The 9,546-nt window shown below is 32.6% G+C and overlaps 1 pseudogene across 1 annotated transcript; it reads left to right on the forward strand.

Annotated features, from left to right (window-relative positions):
* Positions 1-498: 498 nt before the first annotated feature.
* Positions 499-8,913, forward strand: LOC145824694 (uncharacterized; annotated as a pseudogene). The gene is made up of 4 exons (XR_014366649.1): positions 499-1,027; positions 1,232-1,625; positions 7,672-7,748; positions 8,574-8,913. The product of XR_014366649.1 is annotated as an uncharacterized LOC145824694 (transcript).
* Positions 8,914-9,546: the final 633 nt, after the last annotated feature.

Raw genomic sequence — 9,546 nt, forward strand, 5'->3', positions numbered from 1 at the left:
CTCTCTCTTCAATGGCGCATCAGAAGAAACTTACTGAGTACGAGTTTCGAAGGTTTGAGAACATCAAACGCAACTATGAAATGTTCGCTTCTCTTAAGATCCATTCCAAAATTAACGACCTCTCTGCTTCAACTAAGCGCCAAAGGTCTCTCTCTATCTTACATTTTTTAAATGCCTATGCATATATATATATATATATATAATGTTAAAGATCTACTAAACTCTCTCTCTATTTCTCTCTCTAGAGCTCAACTCAAGTCTTACAAAAATGGCCCGGAGAAGAAATCGAAAATCGAAACCCCAATTTTCATTCGGCGTTCGCTACGGACCAAGGGAATGCCATCGGATGCCACCAATATGCACGATTTTTGATGAAACCCTCACTAAGACCCCCAAATCAAACCCTAATATTGTGTTTGGTTGGGGGATTTGGAGAGGAATTTGGAAAGGAAAATAAAAAAAATAAGTGAAATGTGAATAAAATATGTTTATATTTCACCTAATTTCACACACCTTTTCCCTTTCCTTTTCCAAATCCCTTCTCAAATCCTTCAACCAAACACATAATTGTGAGAACTCAGGTCCTATTACCATCAGTGATGCGTATTGCGGTTACGCCTCTCACCAACAAAAATTCACCGAAAAAATCATGGGTGTTTTGAAAAAACCCCAATTGTGTTGCGGTCATGACTCGAGGGAGGAAATTGAAGGGGGTTCCTGCAATTCGATGGCTCGTGTGAATGAAAATGTCAATTTTGGCTATCCAATTTGGGTTCAGGTTTGTGTTGATTTGGAATCAATGGGGTTGGAATCAGAAAATATAGCTAGGGTTGTACTAGGGAGAATACTAGTGTTGAGGTTCTTTCCGTCTACGGATATGAAATTGATTGCTGTGGGAAACAAGTTTGGGAATGTTGGATTTTGGGATTTTGATGCTGAAAATGAGGATGGAGATGGGATTTATCTGTACTGCCCTCATCCACGGCTGGTTTCGGGGATTGTAATTCAACCATTTTCCATTTCAAAGGTATTACTTTTGCAATTTATTTAAAGTATATGTTTTTTGCCCTATGAAGAAGTAAATATAGCATGTGTATGTGCAATTATCCCCTTTAATTCCTTCATTTTGCATTTATTTTGCAACAACCAGTTCTTGTATCTCATTTGTTGGTAGTGACATGACTCAACTTGGCTTGTGCATTCCTCTGTTTGTATATCAATGTGTATGTAGGTTTATACTAGCTGCTATGATGGATTTATCCGATTGATGGATGTCGAGAAGGAAATATTTGATCTGGTTTATTTCAGCGATCATGCTATATTTTCTATTTCTCAACGAACAAATGATGCAAAGTCCTTGTATTTTAGCGAAGGTCAGGGAGTTCTCAATATTTGGGATGAGAGGGCAGGAAAATCTTCAGCTTCGTGGATTTTGCATGAAGATAGAATCAACACTATAGATTTCAATTCAGAAAACACTGACATCATGGCAACGAGCTCCACAGAGGAACTGCTTGCATTTGGGATTTGAGAAACATTGATGAAATGTTTGAAGACGGTTAACCATAAAAGGGTTGTGCATTCTGTTTACTTTTCACCACTGGAAGCTATCTAGCCACAACAAGGTATGTAACCTTTTTGGGACTGGTTATGTTGTTTGTGGTTCTCAGTAAGTATCTTGATAGAAATGATGTGAGACTGAGCAATATATTCTATATTTTCTTTCTGTGGGATGTTGACTATAGTGATTAGGTGTAACGGTCCGGGTCATTGCAACATTGTGAAGTGAAAATAATATTTAATTGCTTCTCTGATCAACTTATATATATATAGCACTAGAATTGTTAAGCATCTAATAAATTATGTCTTTTAAAGCTACAAGTTATAATTGTCTCCAAATATTAAATAATACAAAATAACACCAAAAATTCGGTAATCAATGATTAATCTAGTAATCCGAAATTGTATGGACTTTCATTCCAAATCAACAAACAAATTCATTGATGGGACAAGCTCGACAGCTGAGTAAGTCACCAACTACCACTGCTAGTTGGAGATCAAGTAGCAGAAAATAATCAAAAAGGAAGAAATATGTTTTTTTTATGAATGAATGATTTATTTGAGGTAGATCAATGGCTGGATGAACAGCGTAACAATATATCTGATTAAAGAAAACAATAAAATAATTCAATGATAGAGTCAAATTTATTTGTTGAAAGCAATGGTTCGATGTCCAATGGTATGATAATTCAATCATTAGAACTCAAGTCTTAGCAACTACAGCCACATTAGTCGATAACAAGGCCCGGAACCACACATAGGCATGTGGTAAAGTTCCAGAAGAAACAAGTTTACCAACTTTTAACCCTCATTGGCTAGAGTCCAGATCATAGTAAGACAAGACTCAAGCACTAAATTTTGTACATGAACTTACTTACTTTGAAGTACAAAACATTTTGATATCCCTGACATAAATATTTTGATACAAGTAATCACAATAATTAAATAATATCACTTAGAATTATTTCATACTTGATCCATATTTTAACAAAACACATGGAAAACACAAAGAAGCACTTTTCAGGTAGAACATTGAGGCTAAAACACTAACAGTGGTGGAGGGTCACTTACCTCAAGTGCTAAAAGAATCCCAAAACTAACTTCAAAATACCACGATCCACTTCAATCTCGTAGTCCTAATAAACATAACACCACATAAATAATTATGGAAGGATTACACTCCAGTGTATTTATATATAAAAAAAAAATTACAAGTACATTAAAAATTTATAATTTTAATTATTAATATTCATAAACTTGACTACTAATCTGTAATTATTTTTTTAAAATTTACACTGATATATGATTTCCCCAATAATTACCAAAGAAAACATTGCCTAATGTGTGTTCATGCAATAATCTAAGTCTAGGATTGTTCATTGTCTACAACAGTCATCTATTCTATCTACTTCAGGCCTTGCAAATGTCCTTAACCCATACCCACTTATAATAATTCAATCACCTTTGCTGATTAATATTAATGCCCATACACTCACCAGTTTGGTTAAGCAATTTCATTCATAAGTTCATTTTTCTTTTTTTCTTTCTTTTTTTTTTTTATTTTTTTTATTTTTCAACTATGGTTTCTATGATATCCAACCAGCCATATATACATGCAAGTGATATGAATCCCACACAACACACCTTGGCTCCTTGCTTCTTGCACCGACCCAAGCAAGGTACAAATGTTGCCATGCTCTGCTACCTCAGGCACTTCTCACGGGTTAATCGCCAAAAACTACCCAAACATCATACATAATCTGTGGGTTCTAGCCAAACCCTAAAGAAATTTAGCCCCAAATTGAAATACAATAAATAATAGAAAGGAGAGGTTGTACTAGAGTTCTTACCTTAAAGAATAAATAGATTGACCTAGTACCAAGAATTGGTTCTTCAACCTCTTTTGTTGGATCCCTCAAGAGATCTGTAATGACTAAGAAAATAAATAAATAAATAAGTAAATTAAATTTTTTTTATTTAGATTCTAATTCTGTGAACTTTTAAAATAGTTTCACAATTCAAAAACATATAAAAAAAATTTATATGATGTTCCCATTTGAAGCTAGTATATTGGACAAAATTTTTAGAATGAAAGGATGAATATTTAATTTATAAAATTCATAGACTTATTGGTGTTTGATAAATTGACACAACATAATTTTTATGATCCAATTTTGATTTTGTGTTTATTTTGAGTGTTAGACCATGACGTGAGATAAAGTTTGCCGGTGTAATTTGATATATTTATGGGTCATGTTTGGTTTCTAGGTGAAAATTTAATTCAAGAGCCATGATTTAGAATTAATTTAATTTGAGTTTGTGTAATTAATTATGTGAATGGTGGAGACCATTTTGGGTCTATTTGGTTTATTTTTGCTTAAGTCCCAAATTAGATAGCTACTTCAAATTATTGAACTTTACTCATATTGGATTCAATTGATTTAGTCCATGTCTTGATTATATATATATATATCTGAATCATCATAAGAACGTTGTGAATATTTGTGATGTGTGACACCAAATTATGATAAGACTTATGAATGATGAATTTATGATAAACACCATAAAATCAATGTAATACTTTTTTTTTTAATCATCAAAGGTTTTATTTATTAACTTGTGCCTTTCACCAAATGAGAGGATCTTGTTTTCACCTTATTTTGATTAGTTTATTACATTAAAGTTTTGATTTCTTTCTTTATTATCTGTGTTGGTGAAATCCAAGAAGAGACAAAAATTTAGTTTCATATTATACTGAAAGAAAACTCTCTCTCCTTTCCTACAGTTGATGGCCGACCACCCACCCCTTTTTTTTTCGATTTCTTTCTTTCCTTTACTTGTTTGTGCTGAGACAAGACGCAACATATTAAAATATATGTATTAATTGATGGGTGTGCCCATTTCTTTTTGTGATTTTTCATTATATATCTTGAGAAGCATTAAATGAGATGTAGAAATCACTTCTCTCTCTCTCTCTGCTGGCCGAGAGCCATTCTCGCCTCCCTAGACTTGGATCTACTTCTCCACAGATAGAGCTCCTTCCCATTCATTTTGTTTGGTGTCCTCCCTCTATACAAAGAAAGAAGAAGAGAAAAATCTTTTTCCTTTTTTTTCTGTGCAAGCCGTGAGACTTCTCCCTGTTTTTCCCCCCTTTAAAATTCTTCTTTTTCCATTGTAGAGACGTTGGTGTCCTAGCCTTAGCCTTGGTTGTTCGGGTTTTTCTTGAGTGGTTAGAGAGATAGAGATTTGAGAGAGTTTTGTGAAGAGAGCTTGCTATTTGCGAAGGGTTCTTGGAGGATCTTGAAGCTAGGAGGGTTTGTTGGCTTGGACCTACACTATTCGCCTTTTCGTCTTCTTACTCATATCTTGAAGTAAGGATTTCTTTGATTCTCTTCAATACTTTGTTATAGATAGATATGTGGTATTTTATTATTGCATAAGAAACATGATTTGTAGAGAGATTTTTGAAAGGCATGTGGATTTTGAATTAGGACTTTTGGATTTTAAGAGCTTATCTACTGATTCATTATTGATTATGAAATTTTGAGATAATAAAACATGTTTATGATGAATTTATGTAAAAGCCCTAATTTTTAATTAAGTATTCTAGAAGCTAGAGAAGAATTGATAATTATATAATTATTGAGACTTATACGAATTTAGAACATCATTGTGGTGATTTAATTAAAAAGCTTAATTTTAATTGTTGGTTTAATAATTTGAGAATGAGGTAAGCTGATTATACTTATCAGTCGTATCGGTTATTGTGAAGTTGAAATGGAAAGGAAATGGATGGGTTGTCGTGTAATGGAACCATACCGAACATGTTGGGAATTTCAGTTAATGAAATCAGAATTTTGAAATAGTAGAATATAAATAAACGAAGAATGGATAATGATTTTAAAATTAATTGTTGTGAACTTGTAACAGGAAATTTGAATAGGAAGGGAAATACGTAATGGTCTTGAAATTTACTTTATGCCGAAACTATTGATGACTGGAAGTGGTGAAATCAAACATGGAATTGTTATGAGAATTATATTGTTCCTATAAGAGATTTGAGTCCTTTTGTCTAGAGGTTTTGTCCTTGGCCATCGGTGGAGGATGGTATTGTTTGTTGTAGTATTGATGAGAAAGAGGTTGATATGAAACCTTATGTGTTATTGATTGAATAGTCAAATCGCGTAATAGATGAGATCGAATAGAATGAATTTGAGATACTTGTGTTGTGAAATGTGATTGTGCTATATGGAGGTAACGCGATCCTTCCGGCTAGCAACCGGTAAAGCGGGTGGATGTGCTATATAGAGGTAATGCGTTCCTTCCGGTTAGCGTCCGGTAAAGCAGGCTGTGCTATATAGAGGTAATACGTTCCTTCCAGCTAGCAACCTGTAAAGCAGGCAGACGTGGGACTTGGTGAGACCACGGTGGTGATGTCAGGCTTAGTGAATCCTCAAGTTTACTTGATTGTCAATTTGCATATATCTGAAGAGATAGTTGTTGATGAACATATGTGTTGTGAAAATAGTTGGAGTAACGTCGTGAGATGATTGTTGAGTTCGATGATAATTGGATTATTGTTTGATATAAATGAGTAGCACAAGGGTGCAAAGGATTAACAGTGAATCGATTATGGAAATAAAAGACGAATTATAGAAATGCGAAAATGGTTAATGTACGTATGGCGTTTGAGATGTGATTTAGATTGAGAAATGTCCTGAAATTGAAATTGGTGAGTACAAGGATCAAGAAATTAGAATTTTTTTTTTTTATGAAATGATAAAGGATGGAATCTTTTGAGAAAGAATATATTTATGTATGTATATTTTGAATACAAAAGTCACATTACATATATAATTATAACTTGTAGTATTCATGATCATAGCTATCTATGTACTGTTATTGTTTAAAATCAATGAGATCTCTACTGGACTTTGTTGTTCATCCCATGTTGTTAGCTATTTTTCAGGTACAAAGTTGAAGAATTGCTCAGGACTAAGATGTCTTGTTATTGTTGGCCAATGGGGCCTTTTACCTGTAGGCAAAATGCCATTTGCTTTAAAGAGAGAGTCAATCTCTTTCTCACTTCATTTCTTTGAGTTTTATTTTTCCTCAATGTAAGCCTAAGGGCACATTTTGTGAATTAATGTATCTGAGCATTTCATTCATTGAAGGTACAAGAGAGAATATTTGTGTTTGGTGAATTAGTCTTGCTTCCGTATTATTAATAAAGAACTGATTTTAATAATGTATTTGGTAATGGAATCAGGTAATAAAATAAGGGCGTTACAAGATCCCCTTCTTTGGATTTTTTGAGAATAACTGTAAAACCTAATGAGTTTATTAACCTAATTTTTTTAAAATTACAAAGTTACCCTCTTCATATATTAGTTATATGCATGTCTTCTTTGGATTTTTTGAGAATAACTGTAAAACCTAATGAGTTTATTAACCTAATTTTTTTAAAATTACAAAGTTACCCTCTTCATATATTAGTTATATGCATGTCTTGGGTATTACATTAGGTTTTAAGTCTACCATTTCTTTTGAGATCACAAATTAACACTCAAGAGAAAGCTGGTGACGTTACTTTTAAGATGGTGTATAATTTTTGAAGGGGCTTCAGCTTAAATATTTTTCTATTTCAAGTATGTATACTCTGAATTTAGTTAAGATGTTCACAATTTATTATTAAACTTTATTGAAAACCAAAAAAGAAAAAGAAAAAAGAAAAGAAAATTCATATTAGTGATCGTCACAACATGGGCTAAAAATGTGTTGATGCTCAACTTCTAATTGCACTTCGGCTTGTTTGCTCTGGGTTCTAGGTAGGTTTTCTCTTTCTATTTACCACCATTTTAATGGAGGTACTAATTAATTGTTATGAACGTACAGTTACTAGTTACTAGTCAACCCTTCCACTTTAGTCATAACGTATTTGAGTTACCAATTCTTTTTTAAGTATATATAGATTATGTTATATGATCAAATCTTATTTTCGTCAAAAATAACTTGCATATCACTCTGGAAGTGGTCATAGGAATCTTTTACTTTGATAATCCGTTTGGTGGCTCACTCTTTCTGATCTTTGAAATTTCAATCTCTTCACAGTATTGATGACAATGTTGGCTTACTGACTGGATCTAATTTTGAAGACATAACTATGATCAACCATAATAATAAGACAGGTAGATGGATTTCTTCATTCAGGTATTGTTTTTTGTATGTTGTCATGCTGTTGTGATGAGGTCTGGAACAATCAGCTCACTGTTCTTTGGTAAAACTGATTTACATTTGTGGGTGTTTTCTCATCTAAACTTAAATTGGATTTATGTGCTTTTGTAACTGATTCACTTTGCAAAATCTACCTTGACTCAGAACTTTTAGATTAGACTCAGAATAGACATCCATGTATAGATTATATAATTAGATATGAATCATTCACATTTTTTTTATGCTGGTTGTCCATAACCATTTCTATTTAGCCTTACATGTTCGTAATGAAAAAATAAAATGGAAAATGAATCATCATCCTACCGATGCAGATGTATATTATCTCCTATTTGTTTTTAATGTGTTCATGTTCCCACTTTTGTCATGTAGTTGTTAGAATCGACGGTTTGATTCATGATTCATGCATAGATGGATGCGAATTTATAGGTGAATCTATTTTGGAATAGAATTGACAATGAATCTTATGATTCACAATTTGATTAACACTACAATTCATACGATTCTTGAACTGTCGAGTTGGATAGATTTTGTACCCCTTTTTCCTTCTTTTTGTGAAAATTTCAAAATTACAAATTCTAAGAGTATTTAGTGTGAAAATAACCAATACTCGTGCATGATTTGTTGTTCTTTTGGTGATTAAAAGATTTAATAGGATAAATTAATCTCGACCTTTTGGATCTTCATTTTAACGCCAGAAATTTGTATATAAAACTTTGTATCTATCTATATAAGATGGGATTGATTGCTAAGATAGCTTCTTCTTTTGGTTGAAAAAGCAGAGCAGTACGGGGTTGGATGATTCATATCTCTTCATTGGTAATATGAAAAGAGGAGTTGATGTTATCTCCACAGCTAGGAGAGTACGTGTTGCGACTTTACAGAGCCCAAATTTGTCTGCAATTCCATGCCGCTTTGATACACACCCTTACCAGATTGGGATGCTTGCAGGATCCACAAGTGGAGGCCAGGTTTACACATGGACAACAACAACTTGAGCTTCTCTTTTTCAACCACCATTGTTATCCTTTAACTTGAAATTGACTTCTTGATGAACAATCAATTCAGTTTGTATGTATGCTACTTCATTTGGTAAGTTTTAAATATATTTATGGTTTTGCCTCCAACTCTTTCTTGCTCAGCCATTTCTGCAAAAACTGTATGTGAACCAGTTTACATTATTGCTTTGGCACTTATTCATTTCTAATTGAAAAACATTAATGAGGTAACCCTGTGTATTGCCATTCCAATATAACACATTAACTAAATTACTCTATTTTTTAAAATTTATATGGGTTTTATATCATCACTTAAGGTGAGGCCTACTATTATTGTTAGTTAACTCCATAAATTTGGAGTAATTTGCAGTGAAATTAGAGTGATTGTGATGGGGGGAAGTAATGATTTTGAAATTCCTAGATCTATTACCAAAAAAAAAAAAATTGAAAGAAGAAAGAAGAAAAAATTGGTAGATCCATACCCAATATCACACGTGTCCAACTTGAAATTTTTTAGAAGTTTAAGCAAAATAAATTTTTATTTTGGTTATGTATGAACAGTAATTTGAACAACCCAAATTCTGTTATTAATAAATATAAAATATAATCAACATGAATTTAAGTCATTGTTGAATATTATATATATATATATATATTGAGCTAGATTGTTGAATTTAATATAATACAGCTTATTTTCTCACTGAAAATTTAAGTCATTGTAATGTAATTAATTCTACTGTTTGACATGTATAATTCA

The sequence above is a fragment of the Camellia sinensis genome, chromosome 4 (genome assembly GCF_055761805.1).
Source record: "Camellia sinensis isolate YWXY chromosome 4, ASM5576180v1, whole genome shotgun sequence".
Lineage (NCBI taxonomy): Eukaryota > Viridiplantae > Streptophyta > Magnoliopsida > Ericales > Theaceae > Camellia > Camellia sinensis.